This window comes from Malaclemys terrapin, chromosome 9 (assembly GCF_027887155.1).
Source record: "Malaclemys terrapin pileata isolate rMalTer1 chromosome 9, rMalTer1.hap1, whole genome shotgun sequence".
Lineage (NCBI taxonomy): Eukaryota > Metazoa > Chordata > Testudines > Emydidae > Malaclemys > Malaclemys terrapin.
The window spans coordinates 67,837,201-67,864,475 of record NC_071513.1 but is presented as its reverse complement, the minus strand read 5'-3'; positions in this window follow the sequence as shown (position 1 = coordinate 67,864,475).

The window sequence follows — 27,275 nt, the reverse complement described above, 5'->3', positions numbered from 1 at the left end:
TGCACTGAGCTGTAAAATCTCCTATACGTTAATAAAGAGAGTAAATACAATCAGAATCTCAGCCTAAAGTTAATGTCAAGAGACATTTGTCAAACCTTTTAATGTTAAAATTGGGCCCAAATCATGTTAGGCTAGATTCCAGAAAGCAACCACCAAGCTGTTGTTTGTGCTCTGTATTGGGTTTCAGAAAAACCTTATTTGGAAATTCATTATTGTCTCTCTCATAAAATGACATCCATGGTTTCATTTCACTAGCTTGTGACATATTCACAGAAATCAGAAAAGGATTAGTTGACTGTAATACCAAACATATTAGAACAATCCCTTTGTATTTGACAGATCTGACCCTATAAGCCGTAGACTTACTACGGCAGTACTGTTGAAACATTCAACAACGTATCATTAGTCAACTGTTACTGTTCCCTTGGATAGAAAATATAAGTCATCTAATTATTTAAAGTTACAGTAAAGGACCCTATGGTTTGCAACAGAACTGTGGAAGATTCCCACTGAACTTAATAGCAATTTAATGAGCACTGTGAGTACTACACTACCCGCCCTTCCTCCACATACACGTTCCTGGGGTACTCCAGTTTTCAGTGGTCAGTGCTGTGCTTTGTTATACGAAAATGGAATATGCTTAACTATTTATAATCATACCCAGAACTTGGTAAAGCATCTAAAAACGCAAGTACAGAAAAATCACTTAGGGCCAGGTTCTGCCATGCTTACTCATGGTGAGTAGTACCTTACTCTGTGAGTAGTGCCACTAATCTTTGAGGGATTACTCCTGGGCTAAGGTTCACAACGTGAGTGAAGGTGGTAGAATCAAGGCCTTAAATTATAATGGGCTACTAAGTTATTGTAACCCAAAAGTATGACTCAAACATGTTAAGTAATCAGCTCTAAAACCATGTAATCACTTGGAGAAGTCATTTATAAGCTGAGTAATAGCTCAGACAGCCTTGAACATTAACCTGTTTCAGTGAGAAAGGGAAGATTGTTTAGAAAAATAAATTGTGTCCTATTTGTTTAAAATAAATGTTCTAGTCCAGTCAAGCTGTGCTTAGTGGAGGACTGGGAGAAAAGTGCTACAGGAGGGCTCTATGAAAGAGATGTCTCTGTATATGTTAATATTTAATAGGAAGTGTGTCTGTAGTTGACTCTCAAGAAAATGCAGAATCCTACACAGGGTTTATAGAACTTGTAAAGGTGGTTGTGGTTATGCACTGCAAATGGCTTCCAGTGTGCGGCTCTTTATATGAAGCTCTTAACAGAAGGGGCAGAAATGGCCACACCCCATTTTTTCTGGAAATGCCTGCTGGTGGAATAGCACCAGTGCATCAGTTCTACAAAATCCTACGATTTCTCGCCTGCAGGGAGAATCCTGAAGGAGTCCATGGAGACAGCTTTTTCTGTTGCTTTTCGTATCCCACTAAGTGACTTTATGCAGTATTGAGGGGCTGAGCCTAAACCTGATAAGAATCTTCTCTAATATGCTGAGCATGCTCATCTCCCACTACTTTTAGTTGAAGCTCAGGAACTTGCTGGCCAGAGCCCCTAATCTGTGATAAGAGCAGAAGAAACTTTCCAATGCCATTACATTGTATATACGCCTCTGAGGCTTTACTTAAACTATACTTCTGGGGATTTAGGAGGTGTCTCCAACAGTTTTAACTTATTTATTGTAAACCTATAATACACCTCAGTTGGGACAGGGTAATGGCAGGATGAGTTTTATGTTCTGAAATATAGGTGTATTGTATTTGTATTATATATAGGATATATGCCATACTGCCAAATTATAAATAAATACATTTCTAAGGATAACTGAAATATATGGACAAAGACTTTGTATCGTTAAGGACAATCCATCACATTTCCCTCCCTTCTCCCTCCCCGTTTTGCTCATCAAAAGCAAAGAGAATGTGTAGGGATGAAATCCTTGTCACTTGTGCTTTGGACAAGTGAATGAGATTTGAGGTTAACCAATTTGGGAGTGGGGCTTTTGTGCCTTTCCCAAAATAATGGACTTCCTGCACAGCCACTCTTTTAATGGCCACTGTACAAAGCTTTGACAAAATGGCCACGCAGTACTCCAACAGCCCACCCACAAACATAATAAGCTCTGGCATGCTGAGAGCCTCCCTTCTGGCATTGCTCTGCTGTGCTTGAAGGAGTAGAGAATGTGGATTACCCTATATGCATGGTCCCCACCCTGTGTCCTCTACATCCTGCTACCCCCTATGCAACTGAGCCCCATTTGTTCTGCGGTATTTCAGTCTTTGTGTATTCATTCGGAGAGAGAGGATTTCCTCCTAAGGGAGAGGTTATCTTAAAATGCCCAGTGGATGCAGGCATAGACTTGGATATTAGAATCATAGAACCATAGGATTAGAAGGGACGGCAAGAATCATCTAGTCCAGGGGTTCTCAAACTTCATTGCACTGTGGCCCCCTTCTGACAACAAAAATTAATACACAACCCCGGGGAAGGGGGGACCGAACGGTGAGCCCACCCAAACCCTGCCACCCCGGGTGAGGAGCAAAAGCCAAAGCCCAAGGGCTTCAGCCCTGGGCAAGAGGCCTGTAAACTGAGACCTGCTGCCCAGGGCTGAAGTCCTTGGGCTTCAGCTTTGGCCCAAGGCCCCAGCAAGTCTAAGTCAGTCTTAGCAACCCACTTTGGGCTTCCAACCCACAGTTTGAGAACCACTGACAGTCTAATCCCTGCCAAGAAGCAAGATTTTTCGTGTCTAAACCATCCAAGCAGCCTCCTTTTGAAAACCTACAGTGAAGGAGCTTCCATGACCTCCCTAGGCAATCTTTTCCAGTCTTACAGTTTGGAAGTTTTTCTGAGATTTAAACCTATTGAATACTGACTGTTAGTTGCCTCAATGTGAATATTAGAACACTATACATTCATCAGTAAAGAGTTACACAAATTGAATATTACACAGGGACTAATTTATTAATAAAAATCATTGCAATGAGATAGCAAAAATGTCTGCACGACTTTAACACAGTAAATAATCATGGCTGCAACATTCCCCTTTGTTTCCCACAAATAAACTAAAAGCTATTGACATTAAAGAATGCAGCTTTGACATCAAATGAAGTGACGGCGTACATTTGCTTACATATCTAGCTGTCTGGCATTAGAGGAATTATCAAATATACCTGGCTCACACTAACTTTGCACTATGAGCTGTTAAGTATTTATTTTTTCTTTGAATTAAATTGTTTAGTTATTGGTCTCAATTTATTGTAGTCCAGAGAATTCCATCTTGTGATAAAAACATAGGCATTGTGGAGGGTGGATAGACTTGGTTTTGCATTTCAGGAAGTTTAGATCCCTTGCAGAATATTTCTAATTTCCATGTCAAAGGAAAGGTGTCTCCACAGAAATCCATCCTCCATTCTAAGATGCCCCCTTATGACTCTTACCTTCCTTTAGGGAAGGGGCTCCCTGTTCAAAACTTTCCTTGAGGGAGTATTGTGTTCCTTGCATCCTGCTAGATCCATTATCATTAGTTAGAGCAGGTAAGCAGATGTGTATGTTGCATATATGTGTGGGAGCTCTTATAAAGGAAGAAATGAAAAGAATAGAGCATATTTATTAATTTCTACACATGCTGGACTTGTCCAAATACATTAGGTGTAATAGTTTCCCTTCCCAGAGATCTCTGAAGCATGTTGTGGTAGACCAGAAGGTCAGGAGAAGGGCTAATTGCAAGAGCAGCTGTCATCAACCAAAGGAGTTAGTTGAAAAGTAGTACAAAGGCCTCCTGCTTTTTCATAACATCCCTCCAAGTACTCTAGTGGTGCATGTTAACAGTATTTGTAAGGAGTCAACCACAAACATTTCTTAAACACAGTTTGTTCTCTTACTTTAAGCAGTGGCTAAAACAAAGGGCCAGATCCTTGGCTGGCATAAGTCAGTGTCAATGGAGGTATGCGGATTTACACCAGCTTAGGATCTGGCCCTATGTACTCCACAACACAATAATATATAGGAACATTTTTTTTAATTTGAGTAAAACTAGTACAAATCCAGACCAACTCCACTGAGGTTGAATGGGCTTACTCTGAGTTTACATTGATGTCACAAAGATCAGAATTAGGCCACTTGTGTTGATTAGAGATAGACCAAAGCTGGAATCTCAAATCTGAACCACTTTGAACTTCAGGGCAGTTCTGGATCCCTGGGTTCAAACCTGTAATTTATTTATTTAGATGTATGGTTCAAAACAAATTGGAAGAGTTCAGTTTACTGGATATAACTAAAATCTCACGAGAACATTCACCCTTATATAACTTCTGCCCAAGATGTCAGAAATCTTCTGAAAATAGCTGATCTTGTGGGAATCCCATTATTCAGCATGGTTGGAACTGTGCACAGCAAGTTGATGTAGTGAGAATTCCATGGTCTCTGCTATGGTCAATGATTTCCTCCTAGTGATGTCTAATGAGCAGGTGTAACAATAGATCCTGACTCCTGCCTTGTGACAAGAGCGCTGCTATACCCTGAGCCAGGACAGGTGTCTGGGCCAGAAAATAAAATTCAGTTGTCTCTCCCTAGCCTCCTCTGTCACACTTTTACTACATACTCTAGTGTCAGAAGTAAACTGAATTTCACAAAAATGGAGCAAATTAAGCCTCCTGAACTTGTTAGTCTGTGAGGGATCCTAGAAAGAGACTTGACACTGACAATGAAAAAACACCACATGCAGCAACCACAAGCTCCAGATTGTGGATCCAGCTAAGCAGAAGGGACCATTCTGAAAACAAGTGGTCACATTAACAGTATGCCACCACAGTCCAGAGAATAGTTATTGATTGATGTTTTAATAAGAGACAGAATAATCCTCCCATCTGTCAAGGGTTCAGAATGTTCCCATTCTAGATGGTTTTCATTGTTTTACTGATTGGCTGAATTAGTTTGTGGTTGTTGGTTTTGGTTGATATTTGAAGGGAGAAGTCAAGATTTAACAGTAGCCACTAGCTGGAGTCAGTATATACTGATCCCTATTATCCCATGATGGGGTATTAATCTTTTATTATCCCATACTGACTGGGCCCAGCAAATAAAGTTCAGTCTCTTTCCAGCATTCTTGTGCATCACACCTTTATTACAAGTGGGAGGATCCACACTGCAGCAGATGCTACAGCTCTATCGATTATTGCTCCACTCTCATTTCACCTTGTGCATCAAATCTTTTTCCCCTTGTTCAGCAAACTAGGTCCAATTCTGGTGCAGTTACAAAAGCAGGATTTCCTCCATAGGTGCCAAGACTGTAGCAACTCTTACGGGATATAGAATGGAGCAAGAGAGAATAATGACGAGGTAAGCAGTAAGGTGTACAAGTGTTCTGTTGCATGAACACTTTTTCCCAAAAACCTTCCTGGTATAGAGTCAGGTTTTCCTCTCACTTATCTCACTTTTTTTTTGGCTTTTGCACAGTGGGCCAACTGTTCCTGAATGGGATTGTCTGCTACTCAGTATCAATGGGCTCCCTCAAGCCTTGCATATTTATTTTATTCTGCACTGAGATGTTTAAATTACCATATTTCAACTGAAAAGCAAAGATCCCCAAATGCTTGCTTTTCACAGGAAGTACATTATGCAGAATTATATTGCGAGTTTGTAACATCTTAAATTCCTGTTGTTACAAAAACACTTCCTTTTGTTCCTTCAATTGCTAATCAAGAATTCTGTTGTCCATTTTCTCAGTCATCATTACAGTCCTGGAAAAATCTATCTATATCCATGTTTAATTACAGCATCCTCTCATTCGCTTGAGCATAGATCGGAGCAAGAGAAACTAAATGCTCCAAAGCATTTTATCATCTTTTGCCCTTCATAAAGAGGCTAGATGCTATCAAACTTCCTGAGCTATCTATAGCCCATAATTACATACTCAGAAAAGTTATGTTATCTATCATGAATACAAATAAAATAGCTTGAAATACATGCATATAAGCAATACTGGTCTTAATTTTATCTGATTTACACCAACATAATGCTGCTGACTTCAGTAGAATTAATCTTAATTTACACTGATGTGAAGGATCACAATCAAGTCCTGAATTCATGTGATTCCATACTTGGGGCTCTGCTGAACGGCACGTGTCTCAAGACCGGAAGGCCACAGATTTGGGCTGTGCTGCAGGCTCCGATTTCTAATGCCCTCTTTACATTTCCAGCCCCGCCGAGACTGGATTCCATGCACCATTCTGTGCTAGAGAACTAGATGTGGGATAACCAGTGGGTGCAGCCTCATTGGAGGTTATTAGGAAACAGATATTTCCTAGGCATAGCTTTCCTGTTTGGTTTTTTTGGTTTGTCTCTTCTACCCATAATAATTGCAGATAAGTTATTGTGGGCGGTGGCATACTGATCATAATATGAGGAGAAGGATCTGTGTACTTCTAAGCCCCATCTTCTCTTCCTGGTGGAGCTTTGGGCAGAAGAGAAGGATTCTTAGGGCTGCCCAGCTGTTCTGCACAGAGTATCCCTAAAGTAGGATGACCAGACAGCAAGTGTGAAAAATTGTGACATGGTGGGAGATAATAGAAGCCTATATAAGAAAAAAAAACCCAAATCAGGACTGTCCCTATAAAATTGGGACATCTGATCACCGTACCCTAAAAGCCCTTTGCTTTTTAGATATAGGATCTGGGAAAGGCATATTGTTAAACCTGTTCTATTGATGATATTGTTCCATCTGTTTTCAAACACAATTCCTCACTGAAATCAATGGGGATTTCTGTTTGCAAGCTGATGATACAATGTAGTGCTATATTACAGTATAGCCTACACGCATTATTTTTATTATGAGTCTCGCAATACTTGTTTTTCTCCAAGCCCATTTCTTGGAGTGATGTGATTATGTGAGAATCTCAGCTGTGTTTTTTTAAAACATTCTAGTTCACATGGTTGCAGAGAGAAGCTTGCAAATGTGACCAGAATGCACCCTATAGGCTCAAAAGCTAGAAGACAAAACAGAAGAACCCAATGCTTGTTGTATTTAAAAATCATGTGATTTTTTTAAACCCATTCTCAAGATTTTTGATTACTTGGGATTGGCAATACTGCTTATAACTGCAATATACATTTACATATGGAGAAGCTCACTTATTTTAAATTATTAAAATTGTATTTTCATGTCTATCCTCTTGTGTGGCTTCCTGTGTGTTATAACAAATCAGTGCTTTCCATCTGCTTAGGGAAATGATGCAATTGCTTTGCACGTGTAAATGTAAAACATAAGTTATGCTGAACTTTTTGCTCTTTGCAGAGTCTTTTTAAATATTGCTTGCCAATTTAGTATCTCATCAAGCCAAAATTAGCAATTACATTAGTTTGAGAGGGTTTTTTTTAAGTTGCTTTAAATTCATAGAGGAAGTAATACCAGGTATTCACTAATATTCTTTCCTTATATCCTTATTTTGACTGCCACGTCAGAACCTAAAGACTGTCTCCAACAAATACAGACCAAAGATAATATATTAAAATATAATTCCCAGAGATCTTGAAGGACTATGACTGTAATAGACATTTTTGACTGGATCTTTTAGCACTGTCTCCTGTAACTTTAATTGTGGTTAAAGAAATCCTCTCATGAAGGTATCAGGATGACAGCCAGAACTACAGTATGTTTAGAACTCAAGTAAGTGTTTTGTTTTTACTCTTCTTAAATCCTTTATAAGTCGCCAGAACTTCAATTCCAATTATTTGTTGTTGATATCTCTATTTCAGTAATATACTGAAGGATCCAAACATTCAGTTTCATGGGTATCTCAAAGTGTTCTAACTTAAACCATACCAGCCATCTGCAATAAAAATCTTTCTCGTTTTAGTTACTGGGAACGTTGTTGAACTCACAGACTAAACATTTAACAGTTGTAAGCAGTCAGCAGCTTTATTACTTCTTACTGTTCTTGTGGATTCATCCTGGATTCAATTTGTCTTTGTACATCAAAGAATTTTAATGCTGAAATACCCCTAGCATTTTGGCCTGTTTAAAGATTATTTGTCTTCTGAAAAGGCTGAATGTAAACTAAACTAAAAATTGTCTTGATGATTTTATTCTGTTTTAAATAACTGTCACGTAATTTCCCTTGTGCTTGGAAAATGCCCCTCAAGCTTAAACTTATGTTTCCTTCTTTAAAGTAATGCTAAGCATGTCAGTTTCAAGTTACATAGTCAACTGGGTTTCCTTTATTTTCGTAGTTTTCCCTTCCCATACAAAGTTCAATGAATTAAACACTTACTAATGTCATCAATTTGTCTCAAATTCCTTATTTCTTTCAAGGTCTCAGACTTTTTTTAATGCTGGACAACAAATGAGTACATACATAACTGATCCATCATGTTAAATTAATCCATGTCTAGTCTCAGACTAAAAACTTCATGAACATTTGAGCTGCTTGAATAGTATTGACCAAGCACAAAACTGGATAAAGTTTGTTTTTTCTGGCATGGTGAAGTTTTCACGTAACAGTCCTGATGTTTGCAAATATATTCATTATTCAGAAACATTCAAAAAATACTTAAGTGAACAATGGTAACATGTGAATTATTCACCAAGTCTCCTTGGTTGGTATTTGAGCTTTAAAACTAGTCATTCAGGTCACTAGTTGGTGAAATATACATATATTCACAATCAAATGCATGTACTGGCATCAAATACGTATTTTCAACTTAATCAGAGACCAGTTTCTAATCGACATGAATGTTTGAATATTAAAGGGCTCAAACACAGCCATACTGAACCAAAGCCCTTGTATTTGTAAAATAAATTATGAATGTTAGTCAAGACTGGGGAAGACTCTGAAGAATTCAGAGAGACCAAACGAAGCTAGATAAATGGGCAACAAAATAGCATATGAAATTCAGTGTTGATAAATGCAAGACAATACCCATAGAGGGAATAATGTGAACTACTCACATGCCTTACCTAGTTAAAAATAATAGTGACAACTCATTAAAAAGTTTACTGTCTAAATAGACAAGATAGCCAAACCTTACCAGGCAGATAATGTAAGCAAACTGTTAAGAGGTACAAAACTTGGTAGTTAGTGGGTTGACAGGATTTTTGTTAACTAGTTCCCTTGCATCATTCCTGTATCCACCTGCCCTTTCTACATGTGCCCGAAACAACTTGTACCCCCCATTCCTGACCACAACCAGCTCCAAAACATTCTAAAATAAGCTGTTTCAAGTATCTGAGGGTATCACCTTTCCTTCTACCTACCTTGCCATAGCTGTTTCAGTAGCAGCCAGCATGAGCCTTCAACTTCTCGGGATTTGGGCCCCACCGATGTGAATTGGGAAAGGAAAGTTCCTGCTCTATGCAGTGCCTTTCAGAAGTGGGTGCTGAGCTGCTGGGACAGTTCATTTTTTAAAAAGCAAACAAAATATTAAAATATTAAAATGAATGAGTTGGGAAATATTCGTGAAAATATTATTCGATTACATAAACAAATGTTGTGCCCTCACCTAGAAAACTGTGTCCGGTTCTGATCAACCGACTTCAAAAAGGCTAGAACAGAGATAAAGAGGTTTCAGAGATAAGTGCTGAAAATAATTAGAGGCATGGAGAAAATTCTCATATGAACAGATATTGAAAAGAATAGGTAGAATTATTTAGTTTAAAGAAGAGATAATAAGAGGGGATGATAGAGGTATGAAAAAAATGATGGAATACTGTGGGGTGAGTAGACTGAGTGCTTTTATTTACCCTCTCCCATATGATGAAAAAAGAGAACATACAATCAAACGGAAAAGCAGCAAATATAACACTGATAGATGGAAATATGTTTAGCCTGTGGAAGCCATTGCTAGAAGATATTGATACAAAGAGCTAAACAGGATTAAAAAAAATGTGGCTATTTATATGGATGAGAATAGCCACACTTACATTAGAAAGGATTAAAAGATGTATGTAAAACCTAACTTCTCAGGGCTTAACCAGCCACTAACTCTCTGAGCCCTTGTCTACACTACGAGTTTAGGTCGAAATTAGCAGCGTTAGATCGATTTAACTCTGCACCCGTCCACACAACAAAACCATTTTTGTCAACTTAAAGGGCTCATAAAATCAATTTCTGTACTTCTCCCTGACGAGGGGATTAGCGCTGAAATCAAACCTGCTTGTTCGAATTAGGGGTAGTTTGGACACAATTTGACAGTATTGGCCTCTGGGAGCTATCCCAGAGTGCTCCATTGTGACCGCTCTGGACAGCACTCTCAACTCAGATGCACTAGCCATGGAGACAGGAAAAGCCCTGCAAACTTTTGAATTTCATTTCCTGTTTAGCCAGTGTGGCGAGCTGATCAGCACAGATGACCATGCAGAGCTCATCAGCACAGGTGACCATGGAGTCCCAGAATCGCAAAAGAGCTCCAGCATGGACCGAACAGGAGGTACGGGATCTGATCACTGTATGGGGAGAGAAATCCGTGCTATCAGAACTCCGTTCCAAAAGACGAAATGCCCAAATATTTGAAAAAATCTCCAAGGGCATGAAGGACAAAGGCTATAACAGGGACCCGCAGCAGTGCCGCGTGAAACTTAAGGAGCTCAGGCAAGCCTATCAAAGAACCAGAGAGGCAAACGACTGCTCCAGGTCAGAGCCCCAGACATGCCTCTTCTATGATGAGCTGCATGCCATTCTAGGGGGTACCCCTACAACTACCCCATCCCTGTGGGTGCACTCCATCAATGGATTCTCACGCAACAGGGATGAGGATTTTGGGGATGAGGAAGATGATGATGAGGAGGAGGAGGTTGAAGATAGCACACAGCAAGTAAGCGGAGAAAATGTTTTCCCTGACAGTCAGGAACTGTTTATCACCCTGGAGCCAGTACCCTCCCAACCCACCCAAGGTGGGCTCCCGGACCTTGAAGGCAGAGAAGGGACCTCTGGTGAGTGTACCTTTGTAAATATAATACACGGTTTAAAAGCAAGCGTGTTGAATGCTTAATTTTCCCTGAAGACTTGGGATGCATTAGCAGCCAGTACAGCTACTGGAAAAGTCTGTTAACATGTATGGGTATGGAGAAGAAATCCTCTTTATCTCTCTGTGTTATCTTCAGGAGAGAGATATTCATGGTCACCTGGTTGAAATAGGGAAATTTTATTAAGGGGACATTCAGAGGTGGCCGTTCCTGCTGGGCTGTTTGCCTGTGGCTGAACAGAAATCATCCCCGCTGTTAGCCGTGGGGGGAGGGGTGAAGTGATCATCCCAGAGAATTGTGTGTGTGTGTGTGGGGGGGGGTAGTTGGGTTTGTGCTGTTAACCCGAAAACCGCAGCCCCTCCTTTTAAATGGGCAATCCATTTTAAATGGCCAACCCAATGGGTGCTTGGTATGGGAAATGAGGCCGCTGCTGTTTGAAACCATTCCCACATGTTATGACGGTTAAAGAAGCCAAAAGACTGTGTCTTACCATATCTGCCTGCAAGCCAAATTCTGTTGCCCGCCGGCCCTGAGCGTGTGATCTCTCACACCAAACCAGCAGGCCCTCAATATGAGAGGCAAAATGTGACCTTGTAAAGAAAACGCACATACTATGTAATGTTAACAGCTTGTTTCACCGTGAAAGAGTCTACCCACTGTTCTCTAAAATGTGGGTTTTTAAATACTACTCTCCTTTTTTTTCCTCCCGCTGCTGCAAATGTTTCAATGCTCGCCCTATCATCTCCGTCCCAGAGGCTAGTGAAGATTAGAAGGCGAAAAAACACTCACGATTAAATGTTCTCTGAGCTCATGCAGTCCTCCCAGACTGAAAGAGCCCAGCAGAATGCATGGAGGCAGACAATGTCAGAGTAAAAGCACAAAATGAATGCGAGGACAGGAGGGACTCATGAGAGGACAGGAGGCGGGAGCAAGAGGAGAGTGGCAGGATCAAGATGATAGGTGGCGTCAGTGTGATGAGAGAGGAGGCAGAAAACAATGCTGAGGCTACTGGAGGATCAAACTGATATACTCTGGCATATGGTTGAGGTGCAGGAAAGGGAGCAGGAGCACAGGCCGCCGCTGCAGCCCCTGTGTAAACAACTGCCCTCCTCCCCAAGTTCTATAGCCTCCTCACCCAGACGCCCAAGAAAGCGGTGGGGAGGCCTCTGGGCACCCAACCATTCCACCCCAGAGAACTGCCCAAACAACAGAAAGCTGGCATTTAATAAGTTTTGAAGTGCAGTGTGGCCTTGTCCTTCCCTCCTCCCGTCTTCCACCACCCTACCCGGTGCTTCCCTCCTCCTCCACCCCTCCCAGGCTACCTTGGCAGTTATCCCCCCATTTGTGTGATGAATTAATAAAGAATGAATGAATTTGAAACAACAATGACTTTATTGCCTCTGCAAGCAGTGATCGAAGGGGGGAGGGGAGGATGGTTGGCTTACAGGGAAGTAGAGTGAACCAAGGGGGTGGGTTTCCATCAAGGAGAGACAAACAGAACTTTCACACCGTAGCCTGGTCAGTCATGAAACTGGTTTTCAAAGCTTCTCTGATGTACAGTGCACCCTGCTGTGCTCTTCTAACTGCCATGGTGTCTGTCTGCGTGTAATCAGTGGCCAGGTGATTTGCCTCAACCTCCCACCCTGCCATAAATGTCTCTCCCTTACTCTCACAGATATTGTGGAGCACACAGCAAGCAATAATAATTATGGGAATATTGGTTTCGCTGAGGTCTAACAGAGTCAGTAAACTCCGCCAGCGTGCTTTTAAACATCCAAATGCACATTCTACCACCATTTTGCACTTGCTCAGCATATAGTTGAACAGCTCCTGACTACTGTCCAGGGTGCCTGTGTATGGCTTCATGAGCCATGGCATTATGGGGTAGGCCGGGTCTCCAAGGATAACTATAGGCATTTCAACATCCCCAATGGCTATTTTTTGGTCTGGAAAGTAAGTCCCTTGCTGCAGCCATTCACACAGACCAGAGTTCCTGAAGATGCGAGCGTCATGTACCTTTCCCAGCCATCCCACGTTGATGTTGGTGAAACAACTCTTGTGATCCACCAGTGCTTGCAGCACCATTGAAAAGTACCCCTTTCGGTTTATGTACTGGCTGTCTTGGTGCTCCGGTCCCAAGATAGGGATATGTGTTCCGTCTATCACCCCACCATAGTTAGGGAATCCCATTGCAGCAAAGCCATCCACTATGAGCTGCACATTTCCCTTGAGTCACTACCCTTGATAGCAGCAGGTCAGTGATTGCGTTGGCTACTTGGCTCACAGCAGCCCCCACAGTAGATTTGCCCACTCCAAATTGATTCCCGACTTACCGGTAGCTGTCTGGCGTTGCAAGCTTCCAGGGGGCTATTGCCACTCGCTTGTGAACTGTGAGGGCTGCTCTCATCTTGGTATTCTTGCACTTCAGGGCAGGGGTAAGCAAGTCACAAAGTTCCATGAAAGTGCCCTTATGCATGCAAAAGTTTTGCAGCCACTGGGAATCATCCTAGACCTGCAACACTATGCGGTCTCACCAGTCTGTGCTTGTTTCCCAGGCCCAGAATTGGCGTTCCACGGCATGAACCTGCCCCATTACCACCATGATGTCCAAATTGCCAGGGCCCATGCTTTGAGAGAAGTCTGTGTCCATGTCCTCATCACTCTCGTCACCACGCTGCCGTCACCTCCTTGCCTGCTTTTGAAGTTTCTGGTATTGCATATACTGCAGGATAATGTGCGTGGTGTTTACAGTGCTCATAACTGCTGCGGTGATCTGAGCGGGCTCCATGCTTGCCGTGGTATGGCGTCTGCAGAACAGCAGGAGAGCAGAGTGGCAGCAGAAGCGGTTGTTCGATGATAATGGTTTGCAGCCCTACTGCCCCATCTACTGCCAGAGCAGGAAAGCAGAGTGGCAGCAGAAGCAGTCATTCGATGATGACAGTTTGCAGTCCTACTGCACCATCTGCTGCCAGCAGCACCCAGGACACAACTATGGCAGCTGAGCTGAGCGGGCTGCACGCTTGCCATCGTATGGCGTCTGTGCGGAAAAAAGGTGCGAAACAATTGTCTGCCGTTGCTCTCATGGAGGGAGGGGTGACTGGCGACATGGCTTACAGGGTTGGCTTACAGGGGATTAAAATCAACAAAGGGGGCAGGTTTGCAAAAAGGAGAAACACACACAACTGTCACACTGAAGCCTGGCTAGTCATGAAACTGGTTTTCAAAGCCTCTGTGATGTGCAGCGTGCCTTGCCGTGCTCTTCTAATCACAAACAGCCTGGTCAGCAAACAGCGCCAGTGAGCTTTTAAACGTCCAAAGGCACATTCTACCACCATTCTGCACTTGCTCTGCCTATAGTTGAACTGCTCCTTACTACTGTCCAGGTTTCATGAACCATGGGAGCAAGGGGTAGGTGCGACCGCACGGTGCTGCCGGCTGGGAGAGCAGCCTTAGGCAGAAGCCTCCAGCTCCATGAGATGAAACTTAAAGAAGAGAATGACCTGGAGTCACTCCCATTTATGTTCAGGTGCCTCTGACCGACCTTACCGAGTTCGGCCAGGAACACCCAGGAAACGACGGCTAGTAGTCGTATTGCACCATCTGTTGCCGCAAAGGCAAGGAGCTGCTGCTGTGTAGCAATGCAGTACCATGTCTACCAGCAGCACCCAGGAGATGTATGGTGACAGTGAGCTGAGCGGGCTCCATGCTTGCCATGGTATGTCGTCTGCATGGGTAACCCAGGAAAAAAGGTGAGAAACGATTGTTTGCCGTTGCTTTCACGGAGGGAGGGAGAGGGGCCTGACGACATGTACCCAAAACCACCCGCAACAATGTTTTTGCCCCATCAGGCATTGGGAGCTTAACCCAGAATTCCAATGGGCAGCAGGAACTGTGGGATAGCTATCCACAGTGCACCACTCCGTGAGTCGATGCTAGCCACGCACTCTGCCAACCTAATGCGCTTAGTGGGGACACGCACAATCGACTGTATAAAATCGATTTTTAAAAAATTGACTTCTATAAAATCGACCTAATTTCGTAGTGTAGACATACCCTGAGTGGAACAGCTTTAACAGGAGAGAGGGATTGAGAGAGCCTCACCCCACCCCACCCCAGCATATCCAATAGCCTGGTGCTTAAGGCACTCACCTGACATGAAGAGACCAGAGTTCAAGTCTCTGCTCCAGAGTGGGTGTCCCACATCCAAGGTAGCCATTGGGCTATTAGGTAAAAAGGGGATGGTGCCACCACCTCTGGTTTTGTGAACTAACTCCTTAATTTCCTTTGTATTTGTTAAAAATGTCCAGAAACGAAATGTTTCATTTAAACCAAGAATGAATTTTTCCTGCCTTCTTTTTGGTTTTATTCACTAAAACATCTGTTTCTGTTCGACCTGAACTGAAATTTCTTTTGATTGTTTGGAACTGCCAGTAAACTGAAAAATCAGTTATTCACACAACTCTATTTGTGATTCCAAGTTTCGCTTCATCCATGACCCTCTCTACCAACTCAGGTGAGTCATTAACATCATGTCTTTCTTCCCATAACTAATCTCTAGATAAGTTAGTTTCCAAATGTATCTAGGGCCATGCTATCAAATGCTTCACTTGTCTCCTAGTTTTCTACTTGCTTTCCTGCTGCCTTTTTGCTTCTGACCCAAACAGCTGCAAATCCCAAATCCCAGCCTTTGCATTTCCATAGTCTAATATTTTGGGCCGCATCTTCCATTGCTTCAACTATCACTAAACAGAATCATTTAATTGTTCCCTCATTTAGCCTGAATGGAAGATAGCTATTTGTAGCGCTTCCCAGGGGGAGTGAGGAAGTCTTATCTGTGCCTGCTGTGGGTCAACTCCCTGATCCACCAGTCTCTGGCAACACAAGCTGGCCTCACTCTCGGTGTACAGGTTAGTGATAGGAATATACCAACCCCTGAGCCATCTGGGCATCCCTCTGGAGTGCCCAGCCCCTAATCCACTGAACACTCTCACAGAACTTTCAGATTCGCTGCTCCCAAAGGAATACTGCACACCAGTTTACTAATTTCAACTCAGGATCACTGCTCTGCTTAATACACAGAAGTTAAACTTGTTTTCACTATAAATATACCTATCATCAAAGAACCAGAGTCAAGTGATAGTAAAAATATTGGAAACAGATGGTTACATATAAAAGAAAATCATAAACTGCTTTCTAGAGCCTTAATGAATAACTTAATGAGATAACTTAAGTTATCCTTCTGTCCAGGGGCGGCTCTATGTATTTTGCCGCCCCAAGCATGGCAGTCAGGCGGCTTTCAGCGTCATGGCTGCGGGAGGTCTGTCGGTCCCGCGCCTGTGGCGTACCCGCCACCGAATTGCCACCAAAACCGCGGGACCGGCGACCTTCCGCAAGCATACCACCAAAGGCAACCTGACTGCCACCCTCACGGCGACCGGCAGGCCGCCCCCAGTGGCTTGCCGCCCCAGGCACACACTTGGTGCGCTGGTGCCTGGAGCCGCCCCTGCTTCTGTCTAAAGATGTTAATCTCACCCAAAGTACTTCCCAGAAGTTTCCCTAAGCCTTTTTCCTGATGCAAACCCTACTTTCCTGGTAAAGAATGAAATCTTGTCCTCTCTCCACTTGTATGCAGTTACAATATGTGGTCCCTTACCCAGGAAGTCCCCTCTTCAGAGGCTAATTTTGGAGTTCCTTTGTAGATCCTCGGGCCTGCACCTTACCCAGACAGCAAACATAGCCTGTCTCCACATATGCTGATTAAGCTGGTTTGGTGGCATACAGTACACAATGGTGTGCCAAAGAGATAAGTGTTTACTAACTTCTTCCTTCCTAGAATTTGATTATCACCATCTGGTGACCTGTCTTAACTTGCATACTTTAAGAACATATTTTTCAGTATACATACATAACTCCTTACTCATTATCTGCACATATGTTTTGCAGTGATTATGATGACCAGTGTGATACCTGCTTTCAGCAGAGACCTTATATGACCCCTTTTGGTGAACCCAGGGGATCCCTGTAACCCCATGTATTGGCATGCCCCTGTCAGTGAGCATCAAGAGGTCCTTGGGTCACACTATTATGTTCGTCAGCTAAATAGGGTTTGTAACTGCCCATAGATCAAAGGCACCATGCAAGCTCCAACATAATAGTATTAAGAATTTGGCTCCATAATAATGTATGTGAGAACTATGATTAATACCTTCTCACTATCACTCTGATGAATCTCTAGTATGTCTAGGCACATCATCCCATGATGCCAAGGCATGGTGTATAAAAATAGAAACTTGCTTTTGCCATCTGATTAGCACTCTGTCATGCCCAAGATGGAATGCATTGTGCTTCTTGTGCAGCAGTAATTTCTCTCGGCAATTTAGGTGAAGCATTGCGGGGTTCCTTCCAGTTTCAGCATGCAACCAGAAGAAAACAACAATGATGTGGGAGGAGGGAAAATGGTGAATAGATCATAGCTCAGATCCTCCCCATTAAAATAATAAATGGAACTGCCTAGTACAATAGGTCCTAACCTGTCTGAGGCTTCTGTTTGCTATTGCAATATAAATGTGAAATAATGCGAACAATAACATGGTAAGATGATTTGAAATCAAAAGTGATATATTTAAATTGTATTTCTCCTTGGTTCACATATGATCCCTCAGTAGAGAGGATGGGCTATCATAGCTTGCAAACAACTGGAAATATCAAAATATATCAGCTCTAACGAGAGAAAAAGAACTCGATTCATCAGAAAATCCACTCAGCACTCAGGATGGCCACAGAATCCTTGTAAAATCCTGTTTGTGTGGCTAAGAATAAAAATTTCTGTGATCACAGAATCTCTTTTGTATAAGTAAAGAGAGGATAGACGATTTAGAAGCATTCCACACAAAAAAAATCCTTTTCCAGGCTGGTAATGTGTAGAGATCAAGTTTCAGCACTAGTACTTTAGTTACTGCAAAATTATAAACCTGTGAATAGAAAGGTGTAGCAGATTAGATGAACATATATTTACAGATACTCCTTTTTTGTTTTGGTACTATCTCCCAGGTAAAAGCATCTGATAAGCCATTTGGAATTTGATTTTTTTTTTCTTTTTTTGCTTATTCTCTTTAAGACTCTTGTGAATAGCAGAGCAAACAGCTCCACTAACAAAAAGGATTTTTTTTTCTTTTCCAAAATTGAAGCACTAGGTAAAACAAAGGTCATTGAAACAACCTTTGAAAGAACAAAAAACATTTTTTCCACTTTTGCATTTTAACTGGTTCTCAATGCAATGTTGAAAATCATTTTTAAGTTTGCCCATCTGTTTTACATAAAACCTTAGCTGACCTTCTACAAAATGAAACAAATGCACAAAAAAGCTTTGCTGTTGGGTTGTTGCCAATGAGACACACTGAGCAAAGAGAAAAAAAAAAGTAAGGTTAGATCCTTGTCTGGTGTAAATCAGCCCAGTTCCACTGAGGAAATGGGAGCTACATTGATTTACACCAGCTGAGGTGCTGGCTTGTGGTTTTTACAATAGCCAGACTAACTTTTGGGCATGGGACTACTACTGTTGAAATCATAAAGAATTTTGCCACTGGCTTCAATGGAAATAGGACCAAACCCTAAGGGAGCCATGTTTGTCTGAGATAAATAAGCAATGTGCATCCAAATTCTCAAAATGTATTTTATGCAGATTTAGGAGATGAATGGGGAGGGCTACAAATACCTTCTTATGATCTAATTTCACCCCTTTTCAGAGCCAGCATAAGGCTTAAATCACACTTAAACCTTCAAAATAGAGCTTGAGTAGACTCAAATGTGGTGCACAGGCCTTATGTTGGCTTTGCAAAGAGATGAATTTAACCCATGTGATTTGGCTGGTCTAGGCTGCACTTGAATATTATTTGGCTCCTTGAAAATTCAAGTGAAGGGACTGCTACACAAACCAGTGATACTCAGATCCCCTTGGCAGAGCCAACAGTTTTCTCTTAGTGGTCTAAATCACTCCATCCACCATTGTCATTTTGTTGTTTGCAGTGGTGGTGAAGCCATGCAGGTCCCAGGATATTATCAAGACAAGGTGGATGAGGTAATATCTTTTATTGGACCAGCTTCTGAAGCTCGAAAGCTTGTCTCTTTTCCTCACCCTCGTTGTCTCTCTAATCATCATATTACTCTGAAATTGCTGAAGAAAGGAAGTGATTGGAATTCTCTATGACAGAGAAAACAAAAGCAGAGACCAAAAGTAAGTGGAATTGGAATACAATAAGGGAAACTGTAGGCCTAATTCACGCTCTGCTATGTGCACACAACTCACACGTGGCCTTCAGTGAGAATCGTGTCTGAAAGCTGAAGTATGCCCCTTCTATCAATAGCTCTAATCTAATAATATGATTAATGAGTATAAAGTAAGGTTTAAGCTTTTAATTAAAAAAGGCAATTATAAATCACTGAGCAGTGAAGGTCTAGCTGGGCTCCTCTGAAGTAGGTTATTTAACAAAATGAGATGTCCCAAAAAGAGTTAGTGGGCCAAAATCTTTCTTAACTTATATCCTGTGCAATGCGTAACTGAGAGCAGAATTTGATCTATGGAAGTTTGTGTGTCCGTGTGAGTATATATTATAGGGTGTCAGAGGTGACAGTAAAATATAGCTCTTACCAGTACGGGGCCCACTCTGCCCCGCCCCCTGCCCTGGAAGCAGGGTGGCCTCAGGTGGAAGAGGCGGGGCCAGGGTGAAAGTAAGCTACATTTCTTACTGGTCCAAACGCAAGCAACCCACCTCTCCTACATACCTCATATCTTCCATTGCGTGACTTCTATATAGAAAATAAAGCTACTACTATTACTACCGCCAGTACTGTCTGTAATAAAACTTTAATATTGGAATAAGCCTGAAAAAGTGAAAACTGACACATTTTTCTCCTTGTCCTCCCTGCTCCTCCAACCAGGCTGCCGACGTGGCTAGGCTCCGCATTCCCCCGACCCCCCGCACTCAGCAGGGGCTGCAGCGGCTCCCCTCTAGCTTGCAGCAGGGAGCAGGGGGACTGGCTGAAGGAGAAGCCTCCCCAGGACGCCTGCTGCCTGCATAAGAACAGTTTAAATTTAGCTGTTCACTCCGGGGGATTAGGGACCATTAATGACATCCTTGTTAATTTCACTAACAGTTGGGGGGGCGGGGGGGGCAGGGAGGTGAGACCAAGGCAGGGGCAGAATACAATAGGCAGTTGACTGCACATCTTAAATCCAGAGCTAATAAAAGCCAGTGGAAGGGGAAAACTCACTGTCACATTGGTTTCTCTTCCTCCTCCTCCAGCCAGGCTGCCAACTGGGCTAGGCTCCATGCTTCTCCTCCCCCTAACCTGGCACTCAGCAGGGGCTGCAGCAGCTCCCCTCTAGCTTGCAGTAGGGAACAGGGGGACTGGCTGAGGGAGAAGCCTGCCCAGGATGCCTGCTGCCTGCATAGGAACAGTTTAAACTCAGCTGTTCACTCCCTGGTTCAACCCGTGGGATTAGGGGCAATTTCTAGCATCCTTGTTAATTTCACTCACAGTTGTTGGGGCTGGAGAAGGAGGGAGGAGAGAAAAGGACAGTTACCTGTTCCGTAACTGGTGTTCTTCAAGATGTGTTGCTCCTGTCTATTCCACAGTAGGTGTGCATGCTCGCCACATGCACCAGTGCCTGAAGTTTTTCCCTAGGCAGTACCCGTACTGGGGGAGCACCGTGGCAATCCCTGTATATCGCGCTATAAGGGGAGCCATGGTGTAGTAGGTCTTAGCCGGGGCTCGACCCTTCCGGGCAGGAGGGGAGCCACACCGACTCGCTACTGTGGGAACAAGCAGTCAGTTAGTCCCGAAGCTCCGGCTCTTTGGTGCAGGGCCGGAGCAACCACAGTTAAAGCTCAGGCCCTTGACTGCAGGGGCAGAGCAAACACAGTGAAGCTCAGACCCTTGACTGTAGGGACTGCGCGAGCCAACAGTTCAGAGCCCAGGCCCTGGATCAGGGCGGGGCAAACACAGGTAAGCTCAGGCCCTTGTTTGCAGGGGGCTGAGCGAGCAAATAGTTCAGAGCCCAGGCCCTGGATCAGGGCGGGGCAAACACAGTTAAGCTCAGGCCCTGTTTGCAGTGGCTGAGCGAGCAAATAGTTCAGAGCCCAGGCCCTGGATCAGGGCGGGGCAAACACAGTTAAGCTCAGGCCCTGGTTTGCAGGGGGCTGAGCGAGCAAGCAGTTCAGAAGCCCAGGTAAGGCACGCCTAGGCTTTCTGTAGCCGAGCGTTGGTTGAGGGGGAAACCTGCCACCCGTGAGCTGGGGTGGCAGGGGGGAACGCAGGCCCACCCACTCCACTGAGTTCCAGCCCAGGGCCCTAGCAGCGGTTACTGCCGCTGCTGGTCAGTGGGGTATCCAGACTGCAACACACTGACATAGGCTCACACTCGGTTGCAGCCGGACCGGGGTCGGCTACCCCCGGGCTAATTCCACGATCCCCCTCAAAGCCTACCTCGTTCGTCGCGCCGGGCTCAGGCCAGTCCATCTGCATGGGCTCCTCTCTGCCAGGGCTCGGTGGCAGGTCCGGTAGCTCTGCCGGGAAGTCAGGCCAACGGTCCTCAGGCGGCTCCTCTGGGTAGCAGCAGGGGCGGAGGGGTTCGTGTACAGTCTCACCCTCAGGGTTGGTGGGGTGGGGTTCCCAGGGATACTCCCAGTGACGGGAGCGGACGGGCTCCAGTGGCTCCTCCTCGTAGCGTGCCCGGGGTAGCTCGGGCCAGCTAGGGTCCAGGCCTCGGTCTTCGGCGGTCTCCTGGCCGGGAGCTCCCGGCCACACATCTGCTCCCTGCGGTGGCTGGCCGCCGACTGAGCTCTGGCGGCCGGCCTTTATACTTCCTGTCCCGCCCCTTGACTTCCGGGGGGCGGGGACAGGTGGTGGTGGTCCCACCCACTCTGGTGCCTGCACGTGGGCTCCCTCTTCTGGGCAGGAGGGGAGCCACACCGACTCACTACACATGGGCTCCCCCCACCATCAGTTCCTTCTTGCCGGACAACTCCGACAGAGGGGAAGGAGGGCAGGATGTGGAATAGACAGGAGCAACACATCTCGAAGAACGCCAGTTACGGAACAGGTAACTGTCCTTTCTTCTTCGAGTGATTGCTCCTGTGTATTCCACAGTAGGTGATTCCAAGCAATATCTGTTGGAGGTGAGTAGGAGTTCACGATAGTTCGGGACGAAGTATCGCCCTGCCGAACCCGGCGTCATCCCTAGACTGGGAGATGATCGCATAATGCGTAGTAAATGTGTGAACTGAGGCCCACGTAATCGCCCTACAGATGTCCTGGATGGGGACATGGGCGACGCAGGCAGCTGTTGAGGCCTGAGTCCTCGTAGAGTGTGCCCTGATGATAGGTGGAATCCCCGCCAGATCATAGCACTTGCGTATGCACGAGGTGATCCAGCGGGAGAGTTGCTGGGTGGAGATAGGCTGCCCCTTTGCCGGCTCGGCCGAGGCCATAAAGAATTGAGATGATTTCCGAAACGGCTTAGTCCAATCCAGATAAAAAGCCAATAACCTATGCACATCGAGCGTGTGGAGGCGGCGTTCCTCATTAGAGGAGTGGGGCTTAGGACAGAGCATAGGGAGAAAGATGCTCTGCTCCATATGGAAGGTGGAGACCACCTTCGGGAGGAATGCCAGGTGTGGACGGAGCTGGACTTTATCCCTATGGAAAACCATATGGGGGGTTCTGAGGTTAAGGCCCTGAGTTCCGAGAAAACGTCGGGCCGACGTGATCACCACGAGGAAGCCCACCTTCCACGAGAAGTGCGACCAGAAACACATGGCCAGAGGTTCAAAGGGGGGCCCCGTGAACGGGAGAAGACCAGGTTGAGGTCCCATTGTGTCAAGGGGGGGCCTAGCATATGGGAATGAACGGTCAAGGCCCTTCAGAAAATGGGAGGTCATTGAGTGGAAGAAGACCGAGTGCCCCAGCACCGGCGGGTGAAAAGCCGATATGGCCGCGAGGTGCGTGCCAGACTGAGGTGGGTAACAGATCCTGGGTCCTAAGGAATAAGAGTTAGTCCAGGACAAACTGGAGAGGTGTGGCGGAGGGGGAGACTCCCCGCTCACTCGCCCACCTGGCGAACCTGGACCACTTCGCCACATACATCCGACGCGTGGACGGCTTCCTGCTTTCCAGGAGGACTCGCCTTACCTGCTTCGAACACCTGTTCTCCTACTCATTCAGCCATGGAGTAGCCACGCTGTCAGGTGGAGTGCAGCCAGATTGGGATGGAGGAGGCACCCCCCGTCCTGGGAGAGGAGGTCTGGGCGGCACGGCAGTGCCCTTGTGGGGGCCACCAAGAGGCATAGGAGGGGCCCGTACCAGTGCTGGCGGGCCCACGCCGGGGCTATGAAAATGACTCTCGCCTTGTCATAGAATCATAGAATATCAGGGTTGGAAGGGACCTCAGGAGGTCATCTAGTCCAACCCCCTGCTCAAAGCAGGACCAGTTCCCAACTAAATCATCCCAGCCAAGGCTTTGTCAAGCCTGACCTTAAAAACCTCTAAGGAAGGAGATTCCACCACCTCCCTAGGTAACCCATTCCAGTGCTTCACCACCCTCCTAGTGAAAAAGTTTTTCCTAATATCCAACCTAAATTTCCCCCAACTGCAACTTGACACCATTACTCCTTGTTCTTTCATCAGGTACCACTGAGAATAGTCTAGATCCATCCTCTTTGGAACCCCCTTTCAGGTAGTTGAAAGCAGCTATCAAATCCCGCCTCATTTTTCTCTTCTGCAGACTAAACAATCCCAGTTCCCTCAGCCTCTCCTCATAAGTCATGTGCTCCAGCCCCCTAATCATTTTTGTTGCCCTCCGCTGGACTCTTTCCAATTTTTCCACATCCTTCTTGTAGTGTGGGGCCCAAAACTGGACACAGTACTCCAGATGAGGCCTCACCAATGTTGAATAGAGGGGAATGATCACGTCCCTCGATCTGCTGGCAATGCCCCTACTTATACAGCCCAGAATGCCGTTAGCCTTCTTGGCAACAAGGGCACACTGTTGACTCATATCCAGCATCTCGTCCACTGTAACCCCTAGGTCCTTTTCTGCAGAACTGCTTCCTAGCCATTGAGTCCCCAGTCTGTAACAGTGCATGGGATTCTTCCGTCCTAAGTGCAGGATTCTGCACTTGTCCTTGTTGAACCTCATCAGGTTTCTTTTGGCCCAATTCTCTAATTTGTTTAGGTCCCTCTGTATCCTGTCCCTACCCTCTAGCGTACCTACCACTCCTCCCAGTTTAGTGTCATCTGCAAACTTGCTGAGAGTGCAGTCCACGCCATCCTCCAGATCATTAATGAAGATATTGAACAAAACCGGCCGACCCCTGGGGCACTCCACTTGAAACCGGCTGCCAACTAGACATGGAGCCATTGATCACTACCCATTGAGCCTGACGATCTAGCCAGCTTTATATCCACCTTATAGTCCATTCATCCAGCCCATACTTCTTTAACTTGCTGGCAAGAATACTGTGGGAGACTGTATCAAAAGCTTTGCTAAAGTCAAGGAATAACACATCCACTGCTTTCCCCTCATCCACAGACCCAGTTATCTCCGAAGGCAATTAGGTTAGTCAGGCATGACTTGCCCTTGGTGAATCCATGCTGACTGTTCCTGATCACTTTCCTCTCCTCTAAGAGCTTCAGAATTGATTCCTTGAGGACCTGTTCCATGATTTTTCCAGGGACTGAGGTGAGGCTGACTGGCCTGTAGTTCCCCGGATCCTCCTTCTTCCCTTTTTTAAAGATAGGCACTACATTAGCCTTTTTCCAGTCATCCGGGACCTCCCCAATCACCATGAGTTTTCAAAGATAATGGCCAGTGGCTCTGCAATCACATCCGCCAACTCCTTTAGCACCCTCGGATGCAGCGCATCTGGCCCCATGAACTTGTGCTCGTCCAGTTTTTCTAAATAGTCCCGAACCACTTCTTTCTCCACAGAGGGCTGGTATCCTTCTCCCCATACTCTGCTGCCCAGTGCAGCAGTCTAGGAGCTGACCTTGTTTGTGAAGACAGAGGCAAAAAAATCATTGAGTACATTAGCTTTTTCCACATCCTCTGTTACTAGGTTGCCTCCCTCATTCAGTAAGGGGCCCACACTTTCCTTGACTTTCTTCTTGTTGCTAACATACCTGAAGAAACCCTTCTTGTTACTCTTAACATCTCTTGCTAGCTGCAACTCCAAGTGTGATTGGGCCTTCCTGATTTCACTTTCTGAAGGACCTTGGCGATGAGGGGGAACGGGGGAAAGGCATAGAGGAGCTGGCCCGACCAGTTCAGGAGGAACGCGTTGGAGATCGTGCCTTCCCCCCACACGTCCCATGGAGCAGAACCGGGGGCAACGCTTGGAAGAGCTGGTGAGCGACCTCCGAGTGGAGCGACCACTCGTACTGGGGGGAGAAGACCCTGCTGAGGCAGTCCGCTTGCGTATTGCGGAGGCCTGGGAGGTAAGCCGCCCTCAGGAAGATATCGTGGGCTATACAGAACTCCCGTAGGTTCAGGGCTTCCCGGCAGAGGGCTAGGGTCCCGCCTTGCCTGTTGATATAGTACATGGCGGTGGTGTTGTCCGTGAGGACCCTGACCATCCTGCCGCGGAGGTGCATGAGGAAAGCCACGCACGCCAATCGTATCACTCTGAGTTGCTTGACATTTATGTGCAGGGACAAGTCCTGGGTCGACCATGTTCCCTGGGTTTGCCCGTCCCCCATGTGGGCTCCCCAGCCGAGGTCTGAAGCATCAGACATCAGGTCTATGGACGGGTTGACCTCCCGGAAGGGAACCCCTTGCAGCATATTGCTCGGGCGGGACCACCATAGAAGGGAACTCAGTATCGGGGACGGAACTGTGAGCACTTTGTCCAGACTGTCCCAAGCTTGGGAGAATAGGGAGGCCAACCATATATGGAGGGGCCTCATATGGAGTCTGGCGTGGCGGACCACGTAAGTGCATGCTGCCATGTGTCCCAGAATCCGAAGACACGCCCTCGCCGTGGTCACTGGGAAGGCCGTAACCGAGGCAATGAGATCCCTTAGGGTCTCGAACCTGTCCAGGGAGAGAGGCTGTGGCCCTTGAGAAGTCCAGCAGGGCCCAAATGAACTCTATGTGCTGAATGGGCACTAATGTTGATTTGGTCTCGTTCACGACAAGGCCTAGATTGGCGCATGTCGACAGGAGCAGCTCCACGTGGGACTCCACTTTGAAACGGGACTCTCCCTTGAGGAGCCAGTTGTCCAGGTAAGGGAAGAGTTGTACCCCCTCCCGCCTGAGGTAGGCCGCCACCACAGACATACATTTCGTGAAAACTCTGGGATCCGTGGATAGGCCAAAGGGGAAGATCGGAAACTGATAGTGGTCCATCCCCACCATGAATCGGAGGAAGCTCCTGTACCCATCGAGGGATTGGGCCTCCACCGACAGTCCCGATACCAGGAGCCATGACACCCTGCGCATGGCGATCACGGAAGCCATCGAGCGGGCCATGTCAGCAGCATCCGACACCGCTTGCAGGGCCGCTTTAGCCGCTGCCGACCCTTCTTCCACCAGAGCCTTGAAGTCCTTCCTGTCCCGGTCCGGGAGGAGGGGCTCAAACTTATGCAGAGACTTCCACAGGTTAAAGTCATACCTGGTCAGTAAGGCCTGGTAGTTGGCTATCTGAAGCTGGAAACTAGCCGACAAATAAAATTTTCTGCCAAAGAAGTCCAGTCTCCTGGCGTCTTTGTTTTTGGGGGTGGGCACAGTCTGGCCCTGACGCTCTCTGTGATTTACCAATTCCACCACGAGTGAGTTGGGTGCCAGGTGGGAATAAAGGTATTCATGGTACTTCGCTGGCACAAAGTACTTTCTCTCAGCCTTCTTGGAGATTGGGGCCAAGGAGGCGGGAGTTTGCCACAGGGAGTTTGAGAGGTTGGCAATATCCTGGTGCCACGGGGCCCGGTGCTGAGGGAGACAGGATGTTAAAGAGGGAATCAGATGGACCCTACATCTCCTCGGCCTGCAGTTGGAGGTTGGATGCCACCTGCGTTAGCAGGTCTTGGCGTGCCTTGAAGTCCTCCTGCGGGACCAATGGCAGAGGCGCTGCTATGGTGTCGTCCGGTGCCAGGGAGAGGTCCCGCAGGGAGCCGCGTGTCTCGGTCAGTGCCGGGGCATCGAGCTCCAGATCAGAGTCCGGGCATGGGTCTGCTGACTCGTGACCCGCCGACTTGTCCCGTGGGCGGCCAGACAAGGCCAATGGAGGCTGGGACACTCTGGCGACCGAACGGGCCCCCA